This window comes from Dipodomys merriami, unplaced genomic scaffold, assembly GCF_024711535.1.
Source record: "Dipodomys merriami isolate MVZ:Mamm:240054 unplaced genomic scaffold, mDipMer1.0.p SCAF_36, whole genome shotgun sequence".
Classification (NCBI taxonomy): Eukaryota; Metazoa; Chordata; class Mammalia; order Rodentia; family Heteromyidae; genus Dipodomys; species Dipodomys merriami.
This window is the reverse complement of record NW_027205159.1, coordinates 6664645-6687413: the sequence shown is the minus strand read 5'-3', so window position 1 is coordinate 6687413 and position 22769 is coordinate 6664645. Positions and strand designations below refer to the sequence as shown.

General features: G+C 39.6%; 1 long non-coding RNA gene across 2 annotated transcripts in view; it reads left to right on the top strand.

Moving 5' to 3' along the window:
* The first annotated feature begins 1897 nt into the window (after nt 1-1897).
* Nucleotides 1898-22769, top strand: part of LOC138804177 (uncharacterized) — a 32938-nt gene continuing 12066 nt past the window's right edge. Inside the window, exons 1-4 of one of the 2 annotated variants that reach the window (XR_011365194.1) lie at nt 1898-1935; nt 5946-6058; nt 17609-18026; nt 21606-21701. This is a non-coding gene — a long non-coding RNA (uncharacterized lncRNA). Of the gene's footprint in view, nt 2114-5945; nt 6059-17608; nt 18027-21605; nt 21702-22769 lie in introns of both variants that reach the window. The other variant, XR_011365193.1, reaches the window with a different exon arrangement.

The following is a 22769-nucleotide window of genomic DNA, read 5'->3' as shown; positions in this document are numbered from 1 at the left end:
CTAAACTAGGGTGTATGGTAGTTTAGATACATTGTGCGCATTCTCAACTTACAGTACTTTCAACTTACAATGAGTTCATCAAGCCATATATTCATCAAAAATCATATAGCTAGGAGAGACTGCATTTACCAATCGACTAACAAATGTGAGGCTCCAAAGTAAAACTAACTTTTGAGTTGAGATATTGGAGTTCGGGATAAACATGTGCTCCATGGAGTTCAGAAAAAGCATGAATAGATAAAAAATTGAGAGTCATTAGGTGCAAAGGTACATGCCTACAGTCCCAGAAATTTTGAAGGCTGGTGCAGGATTATTGAGCCTAGGAGTTCAAGACCAGTCTGGGCAATAGTGAGATCTGAGAGAGTGGGTGGGGAGAAAGAGAGAGAGAGTTATAAAGCTGTTATGGTTAAAGTTAAAGCTTATAAAAGAACAGTATTTCACATTGTTGAAATGCTGTTGGTGTAAGTCTAGAAAAAAATAGTGAGACGTGAGAAGTGAACTCAAAGTAAGAAGAGCAAAGGCCTCCGGGCTGAGAAAGGACCTAGTAGTGGCAGAGAGGCTTTGTATGCATTGACCAGCTTTGTTGGGAAACAGGATGTAAGGGTTTGAATTTACCTGCTCTGCTCAATCAATTCTCTATGTAGTGGCCAAATACTTTTCTAAAAAGCTCAAATACAATCATGTTCCTTCTCCAGGTAGAATGGTTCAGTAGCTTCTTATTGTTCTAAAAATTCCAAATCTGTAATATGATATGTACAGAGATCTACCTTTAAGATTGGTTCATACAAGTTGAGTGCTGGTGGCTCACTCCTGTAATCCTAGCTACTCAGGAGACTGAGATCAGAAGAGCATGATTCAAAGTCAAACTAGGCAATTAAGTCCTCAAGACATCCTCTTCAATTAACCATCAAAATGCTGGCTGGAGGCATGGCTCAAGTGGTACAGCACCAACCATGACCTTTTTTCTTTTGTTTTTTAATACTACTCTTTCTTCTTGTGTCCCATTGAATCCTTTTGCAGTAAAATGTTTTAATTTCCTTCTCACTACCTTTTTATACAGTCTAGGTATGTATTCTTTGTGATTTCTGTAAGAATAGTATTTAATGGATTAATGTTAGAATACTGTGAATTTATCACAGGTTAATTTAAAAAATACACAAGGGAGTTCTTGTAGCAGCACCATCTTCATGCACTTGTAATTACTGATATCACAAAATGTCTCTTTATGTGCTCCAAAATGTAAGATAACAATTAGATACATGAATTGCTTATGCTGTGTTGAAAACAAAAAGTAGAGTTATAAATCAAAGGTACAACAATAGTACCTTCTAAACTAATCATTTGTGTATATGTATGTGCCAGTGCTGGGGCTTGAACTCAGAGCCTAGACACTGTCCTTGAGCTTTTTTGTCCAAGGCTGGTGCTCTTACCACTTGAGCCATAATTCCACTTCAGACTTTTTGTTGGTTATTGGAAATAAGAATCTCATGAACGTTCTTGGCTTTGAACTGGGATCCTTTCAGCCCATCTGAGTAGCTAGGATTCTGTAATCTATGAGCAACCAGCTCAGGCCTCTGTCACTTGGAAGGATGCTTTTTCTGGATATAGGGTTCTTGAACTACAATGTTTTCTCTGTGTTCAAGTGTAGCTTCCCACTACATTCTAGCTTTCGATGTTTCTGATGAGGAATTTGTTAGTAAATTTATGAAGGAGTCTTGTATGTGACAGATGGCCACGTTCACTGCTTTTAGGTTTCTTCCATTTGATTATGTGTCTTGGTGTGAGTTTCATTGATTCCATTGCACTTGAAGTTACTGAGCTTCTTTGATGTTTAAGTGGTCATGTATGACTTAACAATGGTATCTATTCTGAGAGAGAAGCTGAGTTCATAGTGATGAGCTTTGAAAATGGAGGGAGAGATTATGATTGGGGAATGTAAGTAGCCTTTAGAAGCTATACAAGACAAGACAGATTTCTCCAAGGCATCTCCAGAAGGAATACAGCTTTTCCAACCCTTTAATTTAGCCTCATGAGACTCATTTCAGATATTTGACCTCCTTCTCTGGAAGGTCATCGCCAGCCATCTGCAGCTGGGGACCACTCACCCTCTCAGGTAGTGTACCAGCAACAGCCAGCAAGCACAGGAAGGAAATGTAAATATTCTAAGGAGTAGATCTCCTGTGTTGGGGATCTGTTCAGAAGATTAGTTAATTACTTGGCTGGAGATTCACCAAGCAAGCTCTACTCTTTATCCTCTTTCATCTCTACAGGAACTGTTTCCTGAAGAATTAAATAATAATAATAAATCAGAGTGGGTAACTGGGACAGAATTGATTTGCCATGGTCATCGGGTATTTTCAAAATTTATCTTATAAAAAGTAAATAAAACTGATATTGGTTTTCCTTCCTGAGAAAACGTGTTAGAAAGATGAACTAAGTGTAAAAAAGGAAAATAGTGTAGTTTTCACTCATGTGGAATTTAGACCTAAATTAATAATAGTAATAGTTATAACAATAATTATGATGATGGGACATAAAAAAAAAGAGGTATGTATGGCAGAGAGAAACAATTAGGGGAGAGGGAAAGCCAAAGGTGCTGGGGTAACATGATCAAAGATCAAAGTATATTATATATATATGTGAATATATGTGTGTATGTATACATATGCATATATATATGTGTATACATATAAATGCATGTGTGTATATATGTGTATACATAAAATAAAAGTATATACATACATACATATATGCATGTGTGTATATACACATACATATACATGTTTATCTACATGTATATATTTTTAAATTATGTTAGGTGTTTTCCTCATTGTATGACCATCACAAAGCATATTTAGACACATCTAGATGAGAACCCTACACATTTAAGCCCTGTGCTATGACCTATTGTTCCTAGGTTACAATGGTGGTTAATTGGAGATAAGAATCTCACAGATTTTTCCTGCCTCGGCTGGCTTTGAACTGAGATACCAGATTTCAGCCTCCTGAGTAGCTAGGAATACAGGCATGGATCACCAGCACCCACCTGGCTCCTAAAATTTCTTTTGGGTTTCTTTTACTTTTCTTATCCATTTTTTTTTGTTTTTACTAGCCATAGAGCTGGACTTGGGGGGCTGGGAAGGTGGCTCAATGGTAGAGCGCTTGCCTTGCATGCCTGAGCCCCTGGGTTCGATTCCTCAGCACCACATAAGCAAAAAGAAAAAAGCCGGAAGTGGCGTTGTGGCTCAAGTGGTAGAGCACTAGCCTTGAGCTGAAGAGCTGAGGGACAGCGCCCAGGCCCAGAGTTCTGGCCCCACGACTGGACCCCCCCCAAAAAAAACAGCTGGACTTGGGTACTGTTCCTGAACTTTTTGCACAAGGCTAGCATTCTACCTCTTTGAGCCCCAGCTCTGCTTTAAGATTCTCAGATCTCAACCTCCTGAATAGCCAGGATTCTAGGCATGAACCACCAATGACTGGCAATCCATACATTTTGACTTTCTTCTATTTCTGTCTTTAGTGCATGGCACTAAACTGAGTAGACAATTGTAATACAAGTGTGCATCTAAACTTAGCTAAATATAGGGTACAGCAGCTAGGCACCAGTGGCCCATGCCTATAATCCTAGCTGCTCAGGAGGCTAAGATCTGAAGATCGCAATTTAAAAGTGAGCCTGGACAGTAAAGTCTGTTGGACTCTTATCTCCAATTAACTACCCAGACTTAAAAATCCAGAGCAGAGCTGTGGCTCAAAGTTGTAGAATGCTAGCTTTGAGCAAAAAAGCAGCCAGCCCTGGGTCAGCATCCAGGCCCTGAGTTACCAGGTCCAGCACAGATAAAGCAAATGATATCATAAAAACACAAGGTCACAGGAAGTTTTCAGCTTCATTATCATCTTACTGGGTGGCTGTTTTAAGGTCCGTCTTTGACCAAAGCATTGTTACATAGCACATTACTATAGTCATAGTTTTTGTCAGATTTGGGGAGGTCAAAATTCTTTTAATAATCTCTCTGCTTTGTTTTCTTTCTCGATTCTATCTGGAACTCTTGTACATATGCTCCTCTGCTCAATAATATTTTCTTAGTGCTTGATAATTTACCCTTCTTCAGGTTTCCTTGTTCTTTCTGTCTGTGAGAATCATTTCAATCGTTCTGTCTTCAAGTTCACTAATTTTTTTCTTCTGTCTGCTCAAATCTGCCTTTCAATATCTTCAGTTGAATTTTACCTTTCAGTTATTTTACTTTACAGTTCTAGAATTCTTTTCCCCTCTCTCTTCCTTTCCTCATTCCTCCTTCCTTCCTTTCTTCTTCTTTTTTTTTTTTTTTTTTTGGTCAGCCATGAGGCTTGAACTCAGGGACTGGGCACTGTCTCTGAGCTCTTTCACTCAAGGCTAGCACTCTACCACTTAGAGCCACAGCTCCATGTCTGGTGTTCTGGTGGTTATTGGAGATAAGAATCTCACAGATTTTTTTTTCCTGCCTTGGTTGGCTTTAAACTACAATACCCAGATCTCAGCCTTACAGGCATGAATCACTAGCACCTGGCCCCTAAAATTTCTTTTGGGTTTCTTTTATTTTTCCTTATCCATGATTGTTTTTGTTTTTGCCAGACATAGAGCTGGCACTCAGGACTTGGGTGCTATTCCGGGGCTTTTTGCCCAAGGCTAGCACTCTACCACTTTGAGCCACAGCTCTGCTTTGAGATTCTCAGATCTCAGTCTCCTGAGTAGCCAGGATTATAGGCATGAACCACCAATGCCTGGCAATCCATACATTTTGACCTTCTTCTATTTCTGCCATTAGTTTTCTGGGCATCTTTAAGTAGTTGTTTTGACATCTTTGCCTAGCAAGTCTACCATGTAGTCTTTTTCATGTTGGCTTATTTCCACCTTCATTGGACCATACTTTCCTATTTCTTTGTGCTATTTGTTGGTAGCAGTGGTAAAACTGGCATATGAATCTAATAACTCTGGAAATCAGATTCTCCCCAGTTTTCCAAGATTGGTTAAGTTTTTGTTTGATTGTTATGGGTTGTGTTTCTGTCAAGGTTTAGCTGGAGGTATAAACTTAGCTTGCTCTCAGGTCTTTTCAAAGCCCTGTGCTTTTTCCCAGGTGGGTACTGTGACTTTCTAAATTTCTGATGATATGGTAATTTTTTAATGTTCTAAGCTTTAAATATTTGGCTCCCAAGCAGAAGGAAAAAGAGAGGAAAATGAAGGCCCTTTAAATCCACTGGAAGTTTTTTCACCTAGGGAGGAGGGAGTTTGGAGTGGTGGAAAGGGGGTTACAGCAATGTATGATTGCCTGTATGTCTGTGCCTCCACCATTAGAAACAGCAATCAGAAATCAGAGCACAGATCCCAATTTTCTTTTTTGGAGCCAGGGTGCAGACCTTGGCTATGAACTGCTGTAAGCTGTTCCAGGAACATGTACCTGGCTGCCTGCCCTGGGACTGGGGGATGGATACTATTCTGAGATGAAATTGGTCAAAATTAACTACAGTTTACTGTCCAAGCAAGTTATATCAGGTGAAATATACCAGTGTGGCTAATCTAAGTGAGGTGGAGCTGTCTACGCTTCCTTTTTTCCCAGACTCCTTTCCACTTACGGTGTGACTTTGCTAGTATCCTCTTCATGCACACAAACATCCAATTTGTATATTACCCATCTAGTCTTCACCATTGGCTTCTCCTTCATAGCTCTTAGCTTTCATCACTGCTACCCAGCTGCACAACTGCCCCTTCTGTATCTTAGAAATCGTTTTCCCTGGTTGTGAGCTGAGCCCTTTATTTCATTAAGACTATTTCTCAGCCTTCCTGACACAAGGTGTGGTCATTAGTGATGTATTAGGTAAAAGGATGTACTGTACCCAAAATCTATCAATGCAAGTTCTGGATAAAATTCTTAAAGAGTGAAAATATGGCTGTCTTCTTCCCTCTTCCCAAGGGAAACCTGAATGTGGAAGGAAGTCTTTGACCATTTGAGAAGGCAGATGTGAATGACACTGGAGCTGAGCCACATACCAGCCCTGGGTCATGTGCCTATGGACATCTACATAAGTAAGAATAAACATCTATTATGCTAACGTCACCCTGCTTTCGGATTCCCTGTAAATTCACACTATATGGATAGTAACAGAATTTGGACTTAAAAGCACATAGAATATACTGGATAGAAGCTATGTACAGGATAGACAACATGCTTGGTAAAAACCCTCTCTTATAATAGCCTGGGTGTCAAGTCTTACCCTAAAGCAAATTGAGAATTTTGATAGATATTGTTTGCTTCTTGTTTCTTTTTGCAAAGATCTGAAAGAGAAAGATGAACTCAGCCTAAAAATAGCCAGTTGGTAAACAGTGATGGAAGAGTATTTGTGCTGCAAAGGCCAGTACTCCCTTTCAGAGGCCTGAAGTATAGTTTGACCAAGATACTGTTCTACCTGAGTTCTGGAATGAGCCTTGGTAAATAAAGCTAAAGTCTTAAAAGGAATGTTAAGCCACACAAAATGTCTTAGGCATTACTGTTTCTTAGTTGGGGGGGGGGGATTTATTTGTTTTGTTTTTTCCATACTATACGAGAGTGTGGGGGGGAGGGAGAAAGACAGCCAGGAAGGAGGGAGGAAAGAAGGAGGAGGGGAGGAGAGAAGGAAGAAGAAAGGAAGAGAGAAGAGGAAGAACAGAGGGGAAAACAAGATAATAAATGCTAGTCCCTTGTCAGACACTGGCTAAATATGTGCCTCATTCTCTTAAACCTATTGTTACAGAGTCTCTGGAATTGTCATTAAGATGAAAGAAGAACATAATAGGGTTAGACATTAAAAACCCCAAAGCTTCAGACTGGAAACTTCTGGTACCTACCTGAAATTTCTTGCCCCTTGGCACTGATCAGGAAGGAACAGCTGAGGCTTTGAGGAACTGTTTTGCTAGAGAATGTTTGGCCAGCCCAGTCCTAGGATCATTTAAGCCCTAAATCCACCCGAGGACTTGGAAATAGCCTGGCATTTTGAGGAAATAGACATCCGTCCCCCTATCCGTGTGTCCTCCTCCTCTTCAGAGACTGTCATATACTTATTGGTTCTGATTCATCCTGTTTTCTGATCATCAGACAAACACATCCAATCCCTCAGTGTGGACACTACACAGGCCTCTAGCTGAACTCTCTGTAACTGTATTAATGTGATAGAATAACAATATACACAGACTCTGACATAGGCCTGTCTGATTCACAGTGATATTTCAGACTAGGGACATAGCATCTGGCCAGCAAGCACAAGACCCTAGGTTCAGACCTCATTAACATCAAGAAAAACATTCTATAATTCTTTTTCAGCTTAACAGTGGTGTGAAAATGCACCTATCTGACCATTCTTTTTTTTCACTTTCAATACAAGATTCAACAAATTACATGAGACCTTCATGAGGCCTTATTATAAAACGGGCTTTGTGTTAGATGAGTTTGCCCAACTATGGGTTACAGTAACTGCAGAGGACATGTTCTGAGCATAGCTAAGGTAGGTTAGGCTAAGCTATCCTGAAGGTTGGGAATATTTAATGCATGTTCCATTTACTGGATTTTCAGCTTGTAATGGGTTGATCAAGATGTATCCCTGTTGTAAGTCAAAGAATCCCTATACTTTAAAAACATTAGCACAGGGCCTTTGCTAATTCAAAGATGGGGAACATTTCCCCGACTTCTTCTTTATTTAAAAATTAAAAAAAAAAAGAAGAAAGATTGCTGGGTGCCTGTAAGTCTAGCTGCTCATGAGACTAAGATCTAAGAATCCCAAGTGAAAGCCAGCCTGGTCAGACAAATCTATGAGATGCTTATCTCTATTCAGCTAACAAAAAGCCAGAAGTGGAGGTATGGATCATGTGATAAAGCTGGAGCCTTGAGCAAAAAAGCCAAGTAAGAGCCTGAGGCCTTGAGTTCAAACCCCAGTACAGCACACAAGATATACTTTAATAAAATCTAGTATTACTCCTTTTTTCTCTGACACTTGGGATGAAATGGTCAGCTCCTGTTATAAATCAACCTGGCAGAGGAGTGTGGAGCAAAGGGAGCTCAATGGAAATGTAAAACGCACAGGAAAAGGCATGGAGATTTCATGTCAATAATTAGCCCTCTGTTGAGTTTACAAGTGGGTTAATACCATGTACAAGGTTGAACCCAAGAATATGTTAGAAAGCATCTTCTCCAAGGCATATTAGGACAAAGCCATGATAACAGATTAACAAATTCTGTCCAAGAGGCCAGATATTCTGGTGTTTGACACACTTGATAAAACAGGGACGTTCATTGATACTGCTTTCCTACTAAATGGAAATATCCCAGGAACATATGCAGAGGGATAAATAAAATGTGGCTTTGACAGGGGAATTGGAATGAAAGCAGAATGTGAGGGACAACAGAAAACCTCGTTGTCTTTTCTGTGTTTCTATAGAAGCTTCCAGCTCATTCAATGTGTATGAACCTCTACTTACTGACACAGGTTCTGTGTACACATAGGAACATTGTTTCCCCATTTTTTATAATAAAATTGTGCTTAACTTCTGTTTATTTTGAAGCTTATGAAAATAAAAGCATGATGAGAAAATTCAGTAGGGATCATATTGTATATACTATGTGTTTTCTGTATTTAAAGAGATTTTTTTAATGCCACTTCTGGCCTGGGCATGGTAGCTAATAGTTGTAATCCCAGCTACTTGAGATGTAGAGGTAAGAATATTTTAGAGTGAGGTAAAGTTAACATGGGACCCTATCTGAAAGACAACTAAACAACAAAAGGACTTTAGTGTGGTTCAAGTGGTAGAGAACTTGTTTAGTAGATGGGAGACTCTGAGTTCAATCCATAATAACCTGATTTCCCCCCACCCCCACTCAAGCCCCAAATAATGGCACTGGTGCTGAAGGTCAAGGCTTAGTTTGGAAAAACAATATTAATTACAAACATTCTTTTTTGTCGGTCACGAGGCTTGAACTCTGGGCTTGAGCACTGTCCATGCGCTCTTCAGCTTAAGGCGAGCGCTCTACCACTTGAGTCACAGGGCCACTTCTGGTGGTTTATTGGAGATGAGTCTCATGGACTTTCCTGCCCAGGCTGGCTTTGAACGGCAATCCTCAGATCTCAGCCTCCTGAGTAGGTCGGACTACAGTAGGTGTAAGCCACTGGCGCCCGGCCACAAACATTTTTACCCCTACAGCATTTTTACCCCAACTATCTGGGATAGTGGCCTGACAACTATAACAGTATGTCCTTTAGAAGCTCCAACAGAGATGAGGACAGTTACAGTCATAGTCACTGCAGTGGAAGATATTATATTTTTCAATGAGCACCCCCACACCAAAAAAAAAATAAGTCTGGCTCAAATAAAACAAATGGTACATTTTTTCTCTTATACAAAAGTTAGAACTATATTATAAGCATATATGAAAATAGATACAGAATCTTATGCATACAAGTGCACATACATTGACTAAAGCATGATGTATGCAGGGGAGGATTGCAATGGTGCAAACACATTCAAACAATGTATAGTTTAACAAAATGAATTCCAGGAAGCTGAAACATGTTGTTTGGAGTGTAAGGGGTAGAAGGTCAGTGAGATGGAGGGCAGACAAATGGAGAGAAGAAGAGTAGGCAAATTCAGTCATAATATTTAATGTACACATGTGAAAATGGAACCAGGTAACTTGGGATGAATGGGTTTGAAAGAGAGGTGTATAATTGTGCACACACACATGCACACAATACATGTGTGTATAGTAAAATAACGAGTTCAAGTTATAGTACCAACACAAAAAAGTAAAATAAATAATAAAATTAATAATTTTTGAAAATTTTATTGTCAAGGTTATGTACAGCAAGGTTACAGTTACATACGTAAGGTAGTGAGTATATTTCTTGTTGAACTTGTTACCCCCTCCCTAATTTTTAATCCCTCTTTCTCTCCCTTTCAACCTCACCCCAAGTTGTACAGTTCATTTCCAACATACATCTTGTGAGCATCGCTGTTGCATTGGATTGCCCTTTGTCCTTTGTCTCACCATTTTGTTGCTCGCCTTCCCTTCCCTTCTCTAATTCAGCCCTAATTCAGATAAACATATACAATAACTAGGGTACCAAAAGCAAATACAGTGACAACAGGGGATAAATTATAGGGGAAAACACACACACACACACACACACACACACACACACACACATACACACACACGAAACAAGAACTCACATAGTACATTAAAAACAACAACAACAAAGAAAACCTCTTGTTTCCATGTCTTGGAATTCATTCAGCTTAGCATCATCTTCTATGGTCATATGTACATAGCTATTGAGCTATTCTGCTCATCTGCTAAGATTATCTTAGACATATACTAATTGTTACAAATGGGAAAACATGGGAACTATGTTTCTTTGGGTCTGGCTTACTTCACTTAATATAATTTTTTCCAAGTCTTTCCATTTCCTTACAAATGGGGCAGTGTCAGCTCTCTGATGGAACCATAGAATTCATATGTGTGTGTGTGTGTGTGTGTGTATGTGTGTGTGTGTACATACACCACATTTTGATTTGAGAAACCAACTAAGGCACAAAATTAATATTTTTTAAATTAAAAAAGACAACACCAAGTTCACAGATGCCAAGCTCGCCACAGGTTCCCAAAGCTCCCTCTGGCCTGCTAGTCAGTGAAGAATACAGAATAAAATGACTGAGATTGTCCAGTATCAGCACCCAGATTGTTTGCAACATTTGAGAAGCCCATTCCATAGTTGTCACTACATTCTTTTGCTTCTATGTAAGTAAATCAAGTAAAACCATGCATCTTGAGAATAATTATTCAAGAGTGGAAATTTATTGGATTAAAAAAAAGCAGTCTGGAGATGAGTAATGCTTGAACACATTCCAGAACCTTCTGTCCAAAGCAAACCCAGACTGGTTTGCAAGGTGACAATGGCATTGGCAATGTGAATACTGCATACCTCCCAGTCAGAAGCTGACATCATTGTCTTCATCCTCCCAGGCCTGGCCTATTTGTTCTCACCCTGCCTGGGAACTGTCCCCAACCCCCTGGGTGACCTCCCATTTGTACTCAGCTCTATCACAGCATAGAGGGGACCTAAACTGCAACACAGCCTGAGAACCTATTGTGTTGTTATACCAAAATAAGATAAGATAATAAAATAAAAATAAACAGAATACACATCTTGAGTCTGTGTTTCAAATCTTCAATAATGGGGAGAATAATAGTTGTCTGGGGTTAGAAAAAAGGAGAATGGCCAACTCACCATGTACCGCAGAGGATCTCCATTCAACTGGTACTGAGCCCTGAAATGGCTTGTCAACCTGCTCTTGTATATTTTTTTTCTGGGACTGGGCTTGAACTCAGGGCCTGAGCAATGTCCCTGAGACTCTGTGTGCTCAAGGCTAGCACTCTACCACTTGAGTTACAGCACCACTTCCCCCTTTTTCTGAGCAGTTTATTGGAGATGTGAGTCTCATGGACTTTTCTGCCTGAACTGGCAATCCTTAGATCTCAGCCTCTTGAGTAGCTAGGATTACAGGCGCAAGCCACTAGCCCTCGGCTTGCTTTTGTATTTTTAAAGCATTTTTTTGTTGTTTTGTTCTGGTATGGTGGCCTGAACTCAGAGTCTTGCACTACTACTTGGCTTTTTCCCTCAAGGATGGCACTCTACCATTAAAGCCATAGCTCTACTTTGGGATCTTTGCTGGTTAATTGGAGATAAGAGTTTCCCAAATTTGACTGCCTGGGCTGGCTTCAAACCATGATCCTTAGATCTCAGCCTCCTGAGCAGCTAGGATTATAGGCATGAACCACTGGCACTAACACAAAGCATTCTTTTAAAGGAATCCCACAGTCTTTTTTTTTAATTTAATTTAATTTTATTTGTGAACATACTGTACAGAGGGGTTACAATTACATGGGCAGGATAATGTGTACATTTCTTACCAAGCATTGCAGCCTCCTCCTTTGGTTTACCCTTCACATCCCTTCCCAGCCTCCCCCCTCCCCCCCAATCCCAATCCTTCTCCTCCCCCCCCCCCCCCCCCCGCACCAACGTTGTCAAGCTCGTTTTGGACATGACAACTTGTACTTCTCATTGTTGCAAAAGGTCCACCTGTATCCTTAAACAACTGGTTTTTCCCCATCTCCTCCACAAGTTATACGGACATCAAATATAGTGAAAGCAGGGGTTATACTGTGGGGGAGGGACATACAAAGCAACAAAGAGATAATCTTATAAATGCGTTAGAAACACATGCATGAAAGAAAAAAACATTAAAATACATATCTAAGGGTTCATTTTCCTGACATCACATTATCTGACCTTTTCCGCTTGACTCATACATATACTAGATATTACAAATAAGGGAAACCATGGGACCTATGTTTCTTTGGGCCTGGCTTACTTCACTTAATATAATTTTTTCCAAGTTTTTCCATTTCCTAACAAATGGGGCAATGTCATTCTTTCTGATGGAGGCATAGAATTCCATTGTGTATATATACCACATTTTCTTGATCCATTCATCTACTGAGGGGCATCTGGGTTTGTTCCATATCTTAGCTATGGTAAATAATGCTGCAATAAACATTGTTGTGCTGGTAGCTTTAGTGTGGTCTTGTTTGTGAACATTTGGGTAAATGCCCAAAAGTGGGATTGCTGGGTCATAGGGGAGTTCTATGTGAAGTCTTTTGAGGAACCTCCATACTGCTTTCCAAAGTGGTTGAACAAGTTTACATTTCCACCAACAATGAAGTAAGGTTCCTTTCTGTCCACATCCCCTCTAGCATCTGTTGTTGTTAGAGTTCTTGATTTTTGCCGTTCTAACTGGAATCCCACAGTCTTGAGATGGGAACCATAAGACTGACCGGCAATGGGTTTAGGGTCCACATTCTTGAGGGCTGACTGCCCAATAATTGCTCTGTGTGTGTGTGTGTGTGTGTGTGTGTGTGTGTGTGTGTGTGTGTGTGTGTGTGTGTGTGTGTGTGTGTGTGTTTGGTCTGAGTCACGCAATCTCCTTTCCTTACACCAAAGATTGTACTGAGCACCCAAAGCAGGTTGGGTTCTGAGCCCAGTGTTTACCCTATCAGCTGGGATAAACAGAACTCTGGGCGCTGGTGCTATGGGATCCGGGGGCTGAAGCTCAGGTCGAGGCAGAGACAACCTTGTAAGCCTCAAGTTCACTCTGTTGGTTGTACAAGACCCAAAGAGCTATAAACATGAGTTCTCCAAAGTTCACCTTTGTTGTATGATTGGGTAAATATTTTCTGAAAGTTGGCTTTTCAACTCTTCATTATCATTATCTTCACTGCTATTATTTTAGCATCTTTACATAGTCGTACAAAAGGGTCATAATTCAACACGTCAGTTTATACGTACAATGCATCTTGATCAATGTCACCTCTTTCGTCATTCTCCACCATCCCTCCCAATCCCACCCATCCCCTCAATTTTCCTAGTTTAATTTTCACACATGTACACTGAAAATGATGACTGCATTCTTCCCACTTCCTCTGTTCATTGTCTACTCCCACTTTTTACCTCTTTCCCCCCCTTCTCCCCCCTACCCCCCTGCCCTGCCACACACCTCAAGTACTAGCTTTCTGGTCCTCATTTTTTTATACTGTAAGTTCGTTGTTTAAAGGAATGACACCATTGGAATTCTCCCCCAGAATATAACATACTTTAGTTAATATGCTTGTGTTCATATGTATATGACCTTGTGTATCTTTGTATATACATTTATAAATTAGATCTAACTTCTACAAATGTAGAAAACATGTATCCTTGTTTCTCTGGGCCTGTCTTATTTCACTTAATTTTTTTTCAAGCCCATCCATTTCTTTGCAAGTTATACCATTCTTCCTGATGGATGAATAAAATTTCACTATTGATATAGATATCATTTTTAAATTTTTATTGTCATTGTAGAGTTGATATACACAAGGTTACAGTTACATGAATTGGGTAATGAATAATTAGGACAATTCTTCGTGAACCATATCTCCCCTTCTGTCTCTCTCTCCTGATTTTTCCCATCCCCATCTACAAGATATACAGTTCATTTTCCACCTGGTGTCTAGTAAATACCTCTGTTGTATTTGTTCACCCTTGTTTCACCTTTTATGTTCCCTCCCAAATACAAACAAGATAAAAGGAAAAGAAAACCAAAACAGCAACAATGGCAACTAAAAAGTGTCCCATTTTCTTGATATAATAATTTTATATAACAGCTTGTATTTACATGTTCATTTGGAAAAGGCAACATGAATACTTCTCTCTTTCCTTCATTCCTCTGTTCATTTTCTCCCTCTCTCCTTCCTTCCCTTCTCCTTTCACTCATTCACCTTTGCCTCTCTGTCTTGCTTCTGTCTTGCTCTGTCTCTCTCCCTGTCTCTCTTTCTTTACAAAAGTAGAAGAGATTGTGTGTCTTCAGATCTTCTCCCTGATACTCTACTATCCTGAGCCTTTACTAAGGCGAGGTGTCCTGAGTCCATTTCTCATGTAGGCATGTTGGAAGGCGCCTCAGTTTGTAGACATCCTTTCCTCTCTCCTCTCTTTTCCCTCCATTCTCCCCCTCTCCTCTGTGTCTAACTGGGAATTGGAGCAGTAGGCGATGAATTTGTGTTTTCCACTTTTTCTGTGCAGTCCTACGTCATCAAAGTTAGACCAGAACCTGCTAAGAAATGCCCTGCCCTTCTCTCAGCCTGATAGCTAGGGTTTTCCACCATACTGTTTTTCCCTATTTGACAGAATAGTGTATTGTCTCTGTTTTGCACCCACGACCTTGGAAATCTTACAACACAGTGCATACTTCAGTTCCTCTTTGTGAGTGTCCACATTCTATGTTTTAAACATATTCTTATTCATATTCAGCTTACTTAAGTGTCTAGCACTTGATTTCCAGCAAACATACACACACATACACCCACACAAACATGCACATACGACAGTCATATTCTTCCTTTGATCAATTGGATCCTATTTCTCAACTAAACATATGAATAAACAAAATCCAAACCCAATTACCTTTAAACTTTTTTCTTATCTGTGAATAAATTTAAGCTCTCTTACCATTCTTACACAGGGAGAACTTGGTCCATCAGCTAGCCTTTTTGGGGATAGGTGGCATACCTTTGCTGTCTTCAAAGTCCTTCATTGATATATTAGTTGAGGAATGATCTCTTGTTTAATTCTCACTGGAGTCCTTAGAGGTAGACAATAAGATTGTACGAGATTTGCCCAAAGTTGCAAAGAGATTGTGCAAGCAGGGCATCATGAAAGAGAAGGAAGGAGAGCCTGGAAAGTTATTTTCCTTTCTTTCCTACTTAATTCATAGGACAGAGGAGACTGGTTTTGTAAGATTTAAAAGAGTTGATGAGAGAGAGCTAGAAAAACACCTTTGTCCAGTCTTGACCTGAACTTGACCCCAGGGGAAGAAGAGCAGCTCATAGAAGAGGATAAGCTTCAACCACAAAGGAACCCATAAGTCTCAGAGATGGAATATTTTTGTTGTTTAATTCTAGTATAAGAACTATCCTGTTTCCTCAGATACTTTTTTATTATCAATCCCAAGTTGTTTGTTGCTTCTTATTTTGATACAGTCTCAAACATGATAAAAATGACTGAATCCTGAATATTTTAGTCATGAACTTGGTTGGCTTCTTGAAAATTCTTTTAAAATATAATATCTACTATAAAGTCAGATCTAATTTTTCACAAAACAAATTAGACCTAAGTTCTTCTATAAAAATAGATTTTTTTTCCAGAGAAAATGGGAAATGGACAATTTCCCTAAGAAATTTCTATGAAGTATTCTTTTCCATTTGAATAATGACAAGAGATTGGGCATTCCTGTAAGCTTTCTTTTTTGCTTTATTAATGAATTAGAATGCTCAATTGATTTAAAATGAAATAAAATTCTCATAAGCATCATTCACATCTTTATTAGCAGTCACTTGTGCTTTGTAAAACTGGATTTCCATTTAAATGGTTTCATGTCAAAATGGGAGTTGACTATGGCTGGTAGGAGCCCAGCTGGGAGACAGCCTGACCAGGCACAAGCCTGCAGCCAGGGAAGCCGGTACAGGCAGCCCTGAAGGGTGCAGCCAAGTGTTGGCAGTGGCTGAGAGGCAAAGAAGGATGCTCAAGGCTGTGGCCAGCTGGCTCAGGGAGGGAGTGAAGCAGCCAGGTATCTCCTGAGATGTCATGCAGGACAGTCGATATCTTACATTGACTCCACATCCCTGCTGTACAAGGGGCCTTCCTTGGGTATCAAGCTATCATTAGAAGGTCTCTCCCTGCATATTTAGGTTCATGTCCAAATTCTCAGGAGATCCTCTACACAGTTGGGACAATAAATACAATTTCCTCTTCCTTGTGTAGTTTGGAAATCTTATTTTAGCTGGAAGGTCGGGGTTTGGGCTCAGCTGAGGACTCTGGGTAAAAGATCTTAAAGAATTTTTGCTTAGTGTCCATTAGCCACACTAAACATATGAGAAGATAATGTCACCTGGTTAATTCTTTCCTTCCTAGTTCTAGTGCTGTTTTCAAGAAGTGACTGGTCTTAGAATCACTAAATAATTGCTCATGTCACTCCCCCTCCCCCATCAATATTTGAATCACATGTGAAACCTGTTAGGTTGAGGCTTTGCTATCATCTACCTGGTTCTCTCATCTTTAAAAACTGAAAGAGGTACTTTAAAGAATTACTTATTATCTCTAGGCCATAATTTTCTAAGCATCATTGTAATCTTATCAACTTATGAAATAAGTTAAATATTTTAGCATAATTGGTGTTTCTGTGTCATACCCAGATAGGGAGTTGGTCTTTGAATTCTTTCCTGTAGATTGTTGGACAGTTATTGGTTGAAACCATTTCTAAACTGAATTTAAGTAAAGTTAGGTGAGCCAGAGGCTCATGCCTGTTATCCTTGCTACTCAGGTAGCTGAGCTCTGAAGATTGAGGTTTGAAGCCAGCGCTACAGACAAATTCAAGTGACTTTTTTTCCCAATTAACCAGAAAGAATCCAGAAGTGAAAGTGTAGCTCAAATGGTAGTGCATCAGCCTTGAGCTAAAACATGAGTGATGCAAGGCCCTGAGTTCAAGCCACAATACTTGAAGACATTTTTTAAAAAGCAAACCTGTATGGTTGGTTACAATGAGAGAACAGGAAGTCCTTCACTCTTACCTGATTCCAGTAGATATTAGTTGCCCTTGCTTGCTTATACAGATCACAGAAGGTCCTGCACTTAGTCATAGTGGACCGTATCATTCCTGGGGACAGGTGTGCTGTGGAAATTCCTTAGCGCCCATTGGCCCACCGCTGAGAAGTCACGCCAAATTTTCTTCTACAATTCTGTATTTTTTACGGAGAACAATAGTTGTACCCTCTCATCTCATGTGGAACTGTGTTCTGAGTGAGCGCATTCTTTTTATTTTTTTTTATCCATTCATCAGCAGTGGTTGGGGTTTAGGTATTTCCACAGAATTATCACAGCCTTGTTATATTGTAAATTTGCATGGGAATTGAGTCTTGAATCCTATTTTCTTTTTCCTTCCCTGCCCTGATTTCTCTCTTAGGCTTTTGTTGCTACACACTTATCAAAGACAGCCTCAAGAACAAAGCATGTACAAGCAAGAGTCTCATTCATGGATACATGGCCCTGCTTCAGAGAGATCGCTAAGTAAATATTAGCAAACAGAAGTAGCAGTACATCTTTAGAAGACCAGGTGAAGCCCAGTGCTGGTAGCTCACAATTGCAAGCCAAACTACTTGGAGGCCGAGATCTGAGGATCACAGTACAGACCCAGTCTGGACCGCTTGAGGTCCAGAGTTCAAGCTCTGGTACCTACACACAAAAGACCAGCTGGGTTTCACTACAAAATACAAAGAGTTGGAGGGAGTAGGGAAATTAGAGAAGTGGAAGATGAATGGAGAAAGGAAGGATGGACAAACACAGTACTTACATTCAATGCACATATACGAAAATAGAACCAGGTAACTTGAAGACATGGGTGGGACTGGGAAAGATGGGGAGATTAATGAAAGTGTGACATTGATCAAGATGCATTCTATTCATGATCAGACTTGTTGAATTGAAACTTTTTGTACAACTACTTAAAATTTCAAAAGCTTTAAAACTAAAATAATTTTAATGCAGGGATTCTATTTTAAGATATCTATTCATATAGTTCACCACTTGAATAAATTAGTTGCAAGTCATCTGTTTATCTGCATAAGTGCTGATACATGTTTTAATAAATATAATAGCCAATCCTGATTTTTAAAACTGTCCTGTCAATGGGTCACATGTCCTAAACATGATGAAACTATACTATACATGCATACATTGTCATGTTTGTACATACATACACACACATACACACACTTCTTCCAGTGTTGGCTTAATATATTTTTCAGCAAGTCTCTGAAGAAAAGAGAAAAGTGTTTCTACTAATATTAATGACAAGTCTCCAGGGTCACCAATTTTATATCATCAATTGTATGTAATATTAATATTATGTAATAAAATAGCATATCACCAATAATACTTAAAATTGCTCCAGAAGCACTAGTCAGAAGGAAGCCACCTAAAACAAAGGAGGGGGTAACAATTATCGATAGGAAATGTACTCATTACCTTACTGATGTAACTGTAACACCTCTGTACAGTGTCTTTAATATATATATGTGTATATATATATATATATATACACATATATATAAAGTTGAGAGAGGAAGTTGAGCTGTGGCTCATTGTGATATAGAGTGCTGGCCTTGAGCAAAAGAGCTCAGGGACAGCACCCAGGCCCTGAATTCAAGTCCCATGACCAACAAAAGAATAAAAAGTTCTTTTTAAGTCCCCAGTAGGAAACATTTTCTGGGCATCATTGGTTCATGCCTGTAATCCTAGCTATTCAAAAGGCTGAGACTACAGTTTGAAACCACCCCGGCAGGAAAGCCTGTGAGACTAATTTCCAGTTAACCACTAGAAAACTGGAGGTATGCTATGGTTCAAAGTGTTAAAGCACTAGCCTTGACTGAAAAAACTAATGAACAGAGCCCAGGCCCTGAGTTAAGGCCCCATGACTGACCAAAAAAGAAAAAAAAGAAGTTGGAAGGTAGGAATAGAGATAAATGACTAGAAAACCCAGTAAAACTGAACAAAGTCTTAGAAGTCCCCGTCAAATGCAAAAGAAACAGGTACCAGTTACTTAAAATATTAATAACAATGACACCAAAATGGCTCTTATCATATAAATGTAAGCCAGTAAAAAAGCAAAGAAACAACATCCTGATTATATTTTTATTTTATTTATGCTTTTTTAATTTTTTTGTGTCAGCACAGAGGGCTTGAATTCAAGATTTGGCATTGTCCCTTAGCTTTTTTGTTCAAGGCTGGTGCTCTACCACTTGAACCACACCTCTACATTTGTTTTTGCTGGTTAATTGGACATAAGAGTCTCATGCCTTTTTTCCCAGGCTGGATTTGAACCTCAGTCCTCAGATCTCAGTGTCCTGAGTAGTTAGAATTACAAGTGTAAACTATTAGTGACTGGTAAACACTTGTTTTTGAGACAAGTTCTCATTATATAGACTAGACTAGCCTCAAATTTGCAGTCCTCCTGCCTCAGCCTCTTGAGTGCTGAAATTATATGTAGGTAGGCCCCATCACACCTGGCTATATTTTGAGGTTCCTTTATGGCAATCACAAATGTTCTCAACACATATCCTTGAGGTATTCCTTCATGCTAAGCAATAGGATTGCAGCTAAAATACAGTAGAGTCATCTCCTGATAACTTGTTTGCAATTAGAGGACATAAACCAGCAAACACATGAATAGACAAGACTTTTCAGCAGTTGGCAAGTACAGAAGTACAGTGAATAAATTCAGGAATAGATATGTGCTGGGGTTACAGAATTATGAAGATTGGGGGCATCCGGTAGGGAGAGTCTTGCATCATCTGGACATCCTAGGAAGGTCTCCCCTAACAGATAGACTATGAGCTGGGTCATGGAGGATGGGAAGTAGCCAGTCAGACAAAGAGCCAGGATTAAGAACAAAAGACAGAGAAGCAAATAGGAAGGCAATGAGCTTCAGGACAAGGGTATGAGGTGTTGGAGAGAGGAAAAAACCAATGTGGTCAAGGACCACACAGCTTGATACCTTGAAAACACAGGACCCTCTATTGATGCTATTGGTCACTATTGAAAAAGAGGGTGGGAGTTGATATGATGTCATGAGCTGAGAAAGTTAACCCTGGCAGATAAGTGGACACAATAGACACCGGAAAAGTTGGTTGGAAATCAAATGAACTGTGGCCCCACTGAGAGAGGACATGGTGTAGGCAGCTTCAAGGAAACAGGTGTGGGTTTCGCATGCATTTTAGTTGTAGAAAGCACTAAATGTACGTGGCTGACAGACCGATGTCAGAGAAAGAGTAGGAAGAGAAAGCAAGGTGTAATTCAAAGATTCTATTCACAACAAAGAAAACAACCAAAACCACAAAATATCTAAGAATAAATCACACAAGACATTCCCCAAACCTAGGTAAAGAGAACTATAAAAGATAAATCTGCTAGAAAAAAAATCTGCTGAAGGATTTTTAAAAAAATAAAAAAATAAAAAAGGATTCCTATTATGAACGCAACCTTGCTCTTAGAGAACAAATGTTTTTCACAATGCCATCCTAACAAAGAGAGCTTGGCAAACATGACACCAAGTTTCATCTGGAAGAATGCACATGAGTTTGGGATTAGCTAGTATCATTCTGGATTTTTTTAAAGCAACATCAAAAAGAAGTCTTTAGGAGCAACTAAAATGTGAACTACAGTGTTTGCAATAGACACTGGCTAGGATCGAGAATAGACAAGCATCTGGGTGCTGGTGGCTCATGCCTATAATCCTAGCTGCCCAGGAGGCCAGGATCTGAGGATCACAGTTCAAAACCAGCCCAGGCAGGACACTCTGTGAAACTCTTATCTTTAATTAACCACCAGAAAACCAGAAATGGAACTGTGGCTCAAAGTGGTAGAGCACTAGCATTGAGCAAGCTCAGGGACAGTGCCCAGGCCCTGAGTTCAAGCCCCCCATCCACAAACAAAAAGAAAGAATAGACAAGCAGATGAATGGCTTAAATAGACAACTGAGTAATAGGACCCAATACAGATCCATTTTCTGTGTTTCAGAAAGTGCTATGTCTTTGTCAGAGAGTGTCACGTATGGTTTGGGCTAGTTGACTTACCATTTAAACATATAACTTACCATTTAAACATATAAAGTTACATCACCATTTACTTCCTCTTCATCAAAGTAAGTTCTGATGAGCCAAAAAGATATAAAGGAAATAGTTTTACAAACATTGAACAAGGAATACCATAAAAACTTAAAACCATGTGAGAAATGATTAGCAACTCAAACTACATGCCAGGTAGCACACAAAAACCTGGAAGTAAAAATATAGTTGAAACCATCAAATTCTGAGAGCTTAAGTTCCATGGATGTGTTCATAACTTCCAAAGGCCATCACTAGCCAAGCAGTTGAATGATTATATTGTGTTCCTGCAAAATACAGGTTTACATGCAACCCAGACTCTGAGGATGAGACCACAGTTGGAAGCAGAATCTTTGCAGATATGGTTGAGCTGAGATTCAGTCATACTATAATCAGGTAGGCCCTAATCCACTGATGGTGTCTGTATAAGATAAGAAAAATTTGAGCTCTGGCAGATGTAGAGGACGGAAGACATGTGAAGAGGAAGAAGACACTGGAATAAGGAATGTGCAAACTAATAAATGCTAAGGATTGCTGGAATCCACCAGAAGCTCTGATACAGGCACAGGGAAAGTTATTCCTTGGAATTTCAGAGGCATAGCCCTGTCTTGATTGGTTTTTTCTTTTGTTTGTGTCAGTACTATGGCTTGAACACAGAGTCTTGTGCTTTGGCTTAGTTTGCTTTTTTACAGCTGATACTCTCCACTTGAACCACACCTCCAGCTCTGCTTTTTGTTGTTCAGTTGGAGATAGAGTTTCAAGGACTTTTCTTTCTTGGGCTTCAAACCTTGATCTCCAGTCTCAGCTTCCAAAGTAGCTAGGATTACAGGTATCTGGTCCAGCTTGACTTCTTGAAAGAATACATTATTGTTGCTTTGAGACACTTTGTTACAGTAGGAAAGTAATACATACGGGTATAATATCTAAGAGGCATATTAAATTTTATTAGAACAAACTCTTCTTCAGTTTGATCTTAATATGCATATAAATAAAATCCAACACATTAAATAGAGTCTTTAAGTCCAGAAAGTGCAAATAGAGGGGCTTCTGCTTTGTGCATGTCTATGTCGTCTATTTTATAAGCCATGTATATTGCTCTTATAATTCAATGCAATTCTAAAAGAAAGAAAATATAGTCTGCCATCATGCTAGGAGTGAAATCCAACAAACTCACTTGTGTAAAATGAAAGGTTGTGTTATTAGAGGCTGAAAATGAGCAGCTAGCCAGCTCTGAGTTACAGGTCCGGATGCTCATTTCCAAGTCCGTCCTGGTCCCAGCTGGGCCTTGTTGCCATGGTGATGGTTGTCTGTGCTGGTTAAATATCTGCAGGGTTGATTCTAGGTCTTGGGTCTAGCATCTGTGCCATGAGCTTAACTAGGGGTACAGCCCTGAAGAATTCATCAGAACTGAGGACCCTATATCTTCTAACATTGCTCACTATTTCTGGCTCCTAGTCCCTCCTC